The sequence below is a fragment of the Theropithecus gelada genome, chromosome 3, assembly GCF_003255815.1.
Source record: "Theropithecus gelada isolate Dixy chromosome 3, Tgel_1.0, whole genome shotgun sequence".
Classification (NCBI taxonomy): Eukaryota; Metazoa; Chordata; class Mammalia; order Primates; family Cercopithecidae; genus Theropithecus; species Theropithecus gelada.
The window spans coordinates 20,509,422-20,518,040 of record NC_037670.1 but is presented as its reverse complement, the minus strand read 5'-3'; the positions used below and the strand labels follow the sequence as shown (position 1 = coordinate 20,518,040).

The window sequence follows — 8,619 nt, the reverse complement described above, 5'->3', positions numbered from 1 at the left end:
GGGGCGGAAGGGACGAGGTGGAGCCAGTGGCAGCACTGGGGTGCCGTCATAGCAACGAGGGGCCGCCTTGGCCAATCACTGCTCGGGAAGGGAGGGGGGCGGGGACTGGGCAGGGCCTGGGCGGGTTCCGTGCCTGGCTGCCCACCGGGTCTCTGACCTGGACCTCGCTGTCGCTGGCCCCTGAAATCCATCACTTTAGTCGGCTGTTCTGTGACGCCGCAACAAGGAGCCACCTGGGTACTGGGCCTTCAAGAGGAGGGACGCGGGAAGCGCGTCCGGGCCAACTCTCGAGTGGGTTTCACCCCTGCCCAGTGCGGGCACTGCACGCTCCCTTCCGTCCCCGGGCCTCGCAGGCCCCCCCGGGGGTGCTGCCCATCCCCACTTACTTTCTAGGCTCTTCGGACCCTTCGGGGTTCGCGGATCGCAGAGATGTGTCCGCCAAGATCTCTTCTTTGGTCCGTAAACAACTTCACTCTCAGGGAGGCAGCTCTGGCCTCTCAGCAGGTGCGGCCTACACTGATGTCCGTCCGGGTTTGACATCATTCCCCGACCCCGACAGGAGTACCAGCCCCCTCGGGCCTCTGATTCTCAGGGGTCCCGTAAGGATCTCCGCTCCTCTCCGCTCGCTCCTGGCTCCCCTCCACTCACACACACCCACAAAAATCACAGGCGCACACGCACGTACACGTGCAGGCTTGGCACTCTGCTTCACCTGACGCACTCCGCCTGCCCAAGGCCCCTCACGATCTCCCATTTCCTCTGCCATCATCCCAGACAAAAAGCTGTGTTATTTGTTGTTGCTGCAGGAGCTGGGGAGGAGTGACTGAATAACCACAGGATTTAGTCTTGATGGCAGAATCCCAGAAGCCAAATCCACGTGGTGAATAAGCTGCTGATCTTTCAGAGCACACATCCCCTGGAGAATCTTCCCAATGCTAATATGAAAGTTTACAACCATAACCCATCATCAGGCCCAAATATATTACTTACTGAATAAATACACAAGTTACAAGCAACACACAAGAATCCAAAATTATGTCGTTTTTTAGTTGCAAAGATAAAAATGTTGTAAACACCAAAATTTAACAGCTTTTCTTATGGGGAAAAGTGGGGAGTTGGGGATAATAAATGATTATTATTTTCTTCTCTACATATTGGCAAAGTTACTACAATTGAGCATGTCTTATTTTTATAATAAAATGCCAAAAGTATTTTAAATGTTAAAAATGTAGAATGGTAACATAATCAAGTATATGCAAATAAATAGTCATTTTTTACATTTAAAATGTCAGAAATTCAACTTTCAAATTTGTCCTAACAATGACAGTAACCAATGTTTACTAAGTTCTGACACTGCATGTGGGCGCTGTTTTAAGAATTTTATGAGTTATCTTATTAAATCCTCACTATCATTTCTCCATTGTAAATCTAAGGAAAGGGAGTTATAGAGGGGTATAAACTAAAAATAACCTCCTAAGCCCCACTACAGCCAACTGAATGGACCCCCTCTTGACCAAGGGGACCCCAGAAACCTTAAAAACTGAGTTATCAGCCATGATGGGAAGGGAGTTCAGAAATGCCTCACTAATACCCTTTTGCCGTTTAGACACAACAACTAACCAGCATTAATGTTAAACTAGAGATCATAAGACTGACAGAATGGACTCTGTGGCAGTAAGATACCAACTTATAAACAGAACCTAAGGCCATGCCAGGCATGAGTTAAGTCATGCACCCCTGTACTTAAAAGAATAAACTATATTTTAACTACTTGGAAAAGGTCTTATGATTCATGTTTCACATTTTGCACTTGAGTAAAAAATCTTACTGTGAATCTCTCAAATCTTATCATGAGTTCCTCAGACTGTTGATGTACTAATTAATACGTAACGACTGACACTGAAAAGGATACTGATTTGTTTCTAAATCATGACATTTCACTGATTGTCTTGTGCATACGCAGAAAACATTTTAGCCTGTATGTTGTTATCCGTAGCCATTGATTGTAACCTCTATATCGTCCCTCCAATGAAAAAAGACAACTCCAATATGAGCAGTCCCCTTCCCATTCCTCAACTTTCTTATAAAACCATTGCAACTTGTAACAGACTTTGGAACACACCCAACTTTGTTGCTGTGCCTTCCCCATTCAATCTTCAAATTTGACTTTCAATAAGCCTTTATCAATTTCTGCCTCAACAGCCTTAACTTTGGCCCACAGCAGTTAAGATCATTGCCCAAGATCATACAGCCAGTGGGATTCAAATCGAGCCATCAGACCCAAGAGCAACTGTTGCTCATCACTATACTGCCTCCCAGATCTGTGATAAAGAAATAACTAGTTTTCTGGCAGTGACTGTAAAGCATCTACCAAGCAGAGGACCACTGGTTCAAATGCCTTGGATTGCAAACACCAGGGAGTGGCTTAAGCAAACTACATGGTTAAGCAAACCCTGCTCTGGATCACATCCTTAGCAACTAGACATCTAGCTACAGCTATTAAATCCTAAGGTTTACAATTTGATCTCTATCCCGTACAAATTTGCCAGGGTCTTCCCTCCCAAATCTTTCAATCTATAGTAATTTCACTACACTGTAGGTTTAGCAATTATCCAAATAATTGACAAAGGCAAGAAGGGGTGAACAACAGGATGGGCCTCCCAGCACCTCTTGCAGCAGCACCTGGACTGGATTCTAAATTCCTCTTTCCAGAAAGAAGCTGCACCCCAGCCCAGATTCAGCTGAAAGCCACAGCTGCCAAGAGGCAGTCGGAGCGCTGGGCACCTCTCTGCGCACCCAGGAAACCCAAGGAGGACTTCATCAAGCCAAGCGGTTGCCTCACTCAGAGCCCCAGGATCCCTGACCCCTGACCCCACAGTGACCTGGAAATGTCAGGTAATGCCAGAAGCAGCGCTTTCCAATTCTGAAGGCCCTCAAAATGCTTGCTCAGCCCATCTTCCTCCTTTCCTGGGGCGTGGGAGTGGTGGGAAGATGAGAGGCAGAAAGACGAGGACATCATCAGAAGGTTTTTCCTTACTGGAAAATGAGAGGAAATCCTCTTCCACCGCTTAAAAATCAAAAGGGGCTGCCCATCTTCCTCTGGCAGGGGTCTCCCATCATCCCCCGCGAGGCCTTCCCATTATCCCCTGCGGGGATTTCCCATCATCCACAGAGGCCCTTCCCATAACCCCCAAGCGGGAAGTTCGTGCAAGTGCCGCTCAGCAGGGAGGAGCGAGGGCCGAGGGGAACGCCCTCAGGAGAGTGGAGGGCAGCAGTGGCCGTGGTTCCTCTGCACTTCGTTTCTTCAGTAAGAAATGATCTTCTTGTCCTTCTTACGTAGAAATGGAGCGATCCATTTCCTTTTACCCATTAACCCCTTCAAAAAGAAGAAAAACAGTCCCAGGCCGGCCATGGTTGATCTCTGCAGAGGGGCTGGTCAGGGTGCCTTCTGCTTCCTGGTGGGATGGCCAAGGCCGGGGAAACTGTTGAAACCACCCTGGGGCTGCCTTCTGTATTTTCCACAACCTTCCAGGCCCACCTCCCAGCTGGAGGCCCTGCAGCTTGGCAGTTGCCATGGCGACTGAGTCCCTAAGAGTGTCTCTTCTGAGCTCTCCTGGACAGTGTGGAGGAAAGGCCTTAAGAACTGAGGGGCTTCGGTAAAATGCAAACAGATTTTTTTTGAAGTTTTGTAGGCACTGTTCAGATAAAAAGCAGGGACTTTCAACAAAATGAGTTCAGGCCTATTTTAACTATAGAACTATGAGGTTGTTTATTAGAATAATTGTACTCTGGTAAATTTACCAATTTCATATATATGCATATTAATAAACAAATATATTAGCGTATATAGATAGAAAAAGTTCTATCTACATGTACAATTGAAAACTTTTTAAAACAGTGTTAGTAGTATCACATGTTAGCATTTAGAGGATAGAGACAGACCCGGGATTGGAGCCCTAGCTCCATATACTTCTTTCTGAAGTCAGTCTACTCATCTGTAAAATGGGCTGTTGTGAGGTCAAAATTAGATATTCATAATGAGAGTAGCACAGTGCCTAGCACACAGTAAAGCACTTAGTAAATGGGAGCTATTACTATTAATTGTATTGTTGTTAATCTTATAATAGGTTAAGCACCTTTTGGCTATCAGTATGTTTGGGGGAGAATTTTAACTCGTTTGTCTTAATCGTTTTCAGTAGAGGTTTTTTCTTGAAAAGAATCAAACTGCCAAAGATGATTCAGTCAGATAGTTGTTTGTGACAATCAGAAGTTAGTCTGTGATGAACAGTTTAGTTTTAATGCTCATGTTCATTAGCACTAATATACATAAGGGTGGGGAGAGACTGAAGCTTCTGGATATATATAGACAGGTAGATTCTTACGTGTAAGTAGGTATTTGAACTGTTTGTGGATTATGTCTCATAAAGTTGGCACCCAGCAAGGAGGAAAATGCCAGATACACACACGCCCATACCTGACGTATGTAGGTCAGTGGAAGGCTATTGAAACACAGCTGTCAAGAGAGAAATGTAAATTATTTTTCACCCAGGAAGTGAGATTATTCCATAATGTATCATAACCAGTAGGGGAAATAGTTTAGTGGACACCTGTGTGGAGACAAGAGATGTCAGAAAATTGGATAGACTCAAATTTCACATTGGGTAGCAACTCAAGGATATAGCTCAGTGCTTGGCACATAGTAAGTGCTCAACCAACACAGGTTTATCAAATTGAGTGTTAGATATTATCTTGCAACAGAGCTGTCCTTTATGCAGCATTAGGAAAAGAGAAAAAAGTGATGTGAATTTTTTTTTCTTTTTCTTGTTTTTTTAATTCTTCTTAACACACTCCATTTTCCTAGGGCTCTCTCAGGATATCAGTTGCTTAACTACATCTAAGTGTCTTCTAGGTAGAGTACTAGGGGATTACAAAGAAATGAGAAATTACAGACCCATTTGGGGGCAAATTCTACATAAATCTACACTGTTTAGAAAAAATTACCAGGGCTGGGTGTGGTGGCTCACGCCTGTAATCCCAGCACTTTGGGAGGCCAAGGTGGATGGATTGCCTGAGCTCAGGAGTTCAAGACCAGCTTGCCCAACGTGGTGAAACCCTGTCTCTACTAAAAATACAAAAAATTAGCTGAGCGTGGTAGCAGGCGCCTGTAATCCCAGCTACTCTGGAGGTTGAGGCAGGAGAATCGCTTGAACCTGGGAGGCAGAGGTTGCAGTGAGCCGAGATCACACCATTGCACTCCAGCCTGGGCAACAAGAGTGAAACTCTATTTCAAAAAAACAAAACAAAACAAAACCCAAAACTATTATGCCTTCTGGCTACATGTTAATCCTTCATTCCAAAGTGGAGGTCACACTTTCCTACTGGTGGATATGCAAGGTTGGTTCTAGTTTTGATATTGCAGATAGCCTCACTCTAACCAGTAGTTGTGGTGGGACATCTTGTGCTACATGGGGCTGTAGTTTTCAAGATCTAAGGGTGGATCAGATTTTCTAGAAAAGGGACAGGGAAAGAGGTGGCATGCTGAACCACATGCTTATGATTTTCCCAGAATAAGGCTCCCCCTGCCCAACTTTTAGAAAGGTCATAATCAAATAAGATAATGAGGATGAAATGATTTGGAAGTGCTATAGAAATGTAACATGTATATTTAGCTCAGGTTTTAAAATCTTTTAATTATTTAATATTTGATGCATACAAAAGAACACATATTCACATATGCCAGCAAAATAATACAGTGAACACCTGTGAACCCCCTGCCCAAAGTAAATAGATGAATGAGTGAATGAAATCAATATGAACATCTGAATGCATAGATCTTTATCTACATCTCAAATTCAGCTCTTTGGATTGCAGCTTTATAGAATCAAGAAATTGCTGAGCCTAAATACATGTTGCTACATTGCCTCCGAGAATGGCCAGACCTATCCTCATTCTCACCAGAACAGTGTGTGTGACTCACTGCTCCCTCACCTACTGTAAGTCATTTTTCTTCTTTGCTAATCTGATGGACAAGGCAGTGTCTCGTAGTGACTTTAGTTTGTATTAATATTTCCTCGATTCTTTGAGAAGATAAGCATTTTTCCCCAAATGCTGATTCTTCACCTGTGATAACCCCTGTTAATTATTTAGATTAGTTTTTTGCAGGCCACCTTCATACATCTGTATATGTTATTTTCTGTTTCTGAAATGTGATGCCCATGTTTCTCTACCCGGTGAACAATTTGTCAACTTTAATACTTTACCAGATGTAACTTTCTTAGGGATGCTGTTTCTAACTGCTGCCAGCCCCTTCTTACCATCTCTCTGGTTGTGCTTCTGATGCATTTCCTACACAGTTGTAACGTGTTTCCAGGTCAGCCTCCCTAAGCACCTCCCAAGGCCTCCACCCCACAGTCTGGCACAGAACTTGACACATACCAGATACTCAACTTATTAAATATTACTGAATACTTTTAGAAAATTGGGAACATACAGTAAAGTATAATGAAGAAAATAAATATAACCAATAATCTCACTTCCCAAAGATAATAACTACTGCCATTTTGGTGTGAATCCTTTCACGCTTTTAAAATGCATATGTATATCTATCTAATTGAAATCATTCTATTTGTCATTTACATTATCACATGTCATTATATGGTGAACATGTCAAAAAAAATTTTCCGAAGTGTTTTAAAGACAATAGTATTTCACCTTAAGGATATACCAAAATTATTATGTCACAAATGTTGGATAAGAGAATGAATGAAAATGTTTAATATAAAATTGAACAAGGTAGGGGGTATTACTTAAGGAAATTATGCTCCTTTTTTTTTTTTTTTTTTTTTTTTTTTTGAGACAAGGTCTGGCTCTGTCATCCAGGCTGGAGTTCAGTGGCATGATCACAGCTCATTGCAGCCTCAACCTCCCAGGCTCAGGTGATCCTCCTGCCTCAGCCTCCTGAGTACCTGGGAATACAGGAGCCTGCCACCACACCTGGCTGATTTTTTGTATTTTTTTTATAGAGACAGGGTTTTGCCATGTTGCACAGGCTTAAACTCCTGAGCTCAAGAAATCCACTCGCCTCAGCCTCCCAAAGTGCTAGAATTACAGGTGTGAACCACCACACCCAGTCTCCATTTTGTTTTTAAGAAAACAATGTTTCGGGTGTCTTTTCTCAGTATCTCATTCACTCGTGTTTCTTGGGTGACTACCAGAATTTCCTCAGCTCTGGGTACTGTTGCTGTCCTCCTCTTGTGGCGCTGGCATACCTGCTTGTTTGAACTGCCTTTCTCCTCTCCTCAAGCCCATTTTTAATTATCTAGTTACTAGGACAAGCCTCTAAATAGTTGTGGAGCAAATATAGTTATCAGAAGAGCTAAATGAACCATTTCCCTCTCCCTCTACAAAGAGGAAAGCCAGAAAGATTTTAAACTGGACTGGCAATTTTAGGTTTCCCAGAGCTGGCTTTGTGCTATCTAATCACTGAGGCCCTGCACTGGGAGGAACGAGATGGGGCCTCTGGCAACCACATCCGGGTGGTACTAGAACAGCTCAGTGCTGTTATCTATGACCTCAGAACAAAGTCTCAGTTCAGGGGCCCTAAAAGACTTTCCCCATTGAACAAGAATGGAAATGTGAAAATATGTATTTATTAAACAAGATAAGATTGTTTCATTTAGAATGTGATTCACTAATGTATTTCTTTGATTACTTAGTTATCTTGGTATGTTCAGAATATTGTAGCTTTCTTTTTAGCAGTTCTTTATACTAATACATTTAACGAGGGTCTCAGAAGTGCACCAGGCTTTAGGATGGCTAGAAATGGGGAGATGGCCTGGTCATTTTGGGTCATCTTGGCCCTGGTCTCAGTTCCAAGGATGTGTCGGAAGAAAGAATAGGGGTGATAGCTTAGGAAACTCTCTGGAGTGAAGAGGCAGCTTGGCTTTATTAGGTTGTTTTCTTCACCTTAATCCTGAACACCTTTTCAAGCTAACTGGCAGCAAGCTGGACATCGAGGTATGTGTTTAGTTCGAGAAACTTCTCTATGTGTGTCATGATATTTTCTTTTGTTACTATTTTAAGTCATGCACATATATGATATGTATTGTAATGTAGTAGAAGAAATAAAATTTATACAGTAAAGGGAGAAAAAGGACCTAGAGATCAAGAACTCATCAGCCTCTGCCTGTGCCCAGCATTACCCTGCAAGACAGGCATCTCGCTCCCAAGTTCACTACCAGAATAAATGAATTAATTGACTCTAAAAGGGTTTTGAGAACAGTTTCAAGTTATTATTGCTTATGCTTCCTCCCCTATATTCCAGATCCCACAAAAAAGCCACTTCTTGGGCTGACCTTTTTATCATCCATCTCAAACTCAACAAGGGCAAAACTGAACTTCTTTCCTACACACACCAGTTGCCCAAACCTTCTCTTTTCTTTATTTCCTTATCTTAATGAAGGGCCCACTTGCTACTGGTTTCCTAAGCCAGAATCTGAACATCATCGATGTCTGGGACCAGTTCTTTCCTTCCCTCTTCCCCAACCAATCTCCAAATCCTGGAGATTCTTCCTTCCAAATTGTTCCAAATCCATCTACTTTCTTCCATTCCCACTGCTT

At 43.0% G+C, this 8,619-nt stretch overlaps 1 protein-coding gene and 1 long non-coding RNA gene across 2 annotated transcripts in view; both read left to right on the top strand.

Annotated features, from left to right (window-relative positions):
* Positions 1-110: 110 nt before the first annotated feature.
* On the top strand, positions 111-1,018 carry LOC112620562. The gene is made up of 3 exons (XR_003118547.1): positions 111-237; positions 394-504; positions 807-1,018. It is a non-coding gene; the product is annotated as an uncharacterized LOC112620562 (long non-coding RNA).
* A 2,174-nt stretch (positions 1,019-3,192) lies between these two features.
* Positions 3,193-8,619, top strand: part of SLC37A1 (solute carrier family 37 member 1) — an 82,724-nt gene continuing 77,297 nt past the window's right edge. Inside the window, exons 1-2 of the mRNA XM_025380821.1 lie at positions 3,193-3,307; positions 5,872-5,993. The gene's annotated coding sequence lies outside the window, so the exon portion shown is untranslated. The remainder of the gene's footprint in view (positions 3,308-5,871; positions 5,994-8,619) is intronic.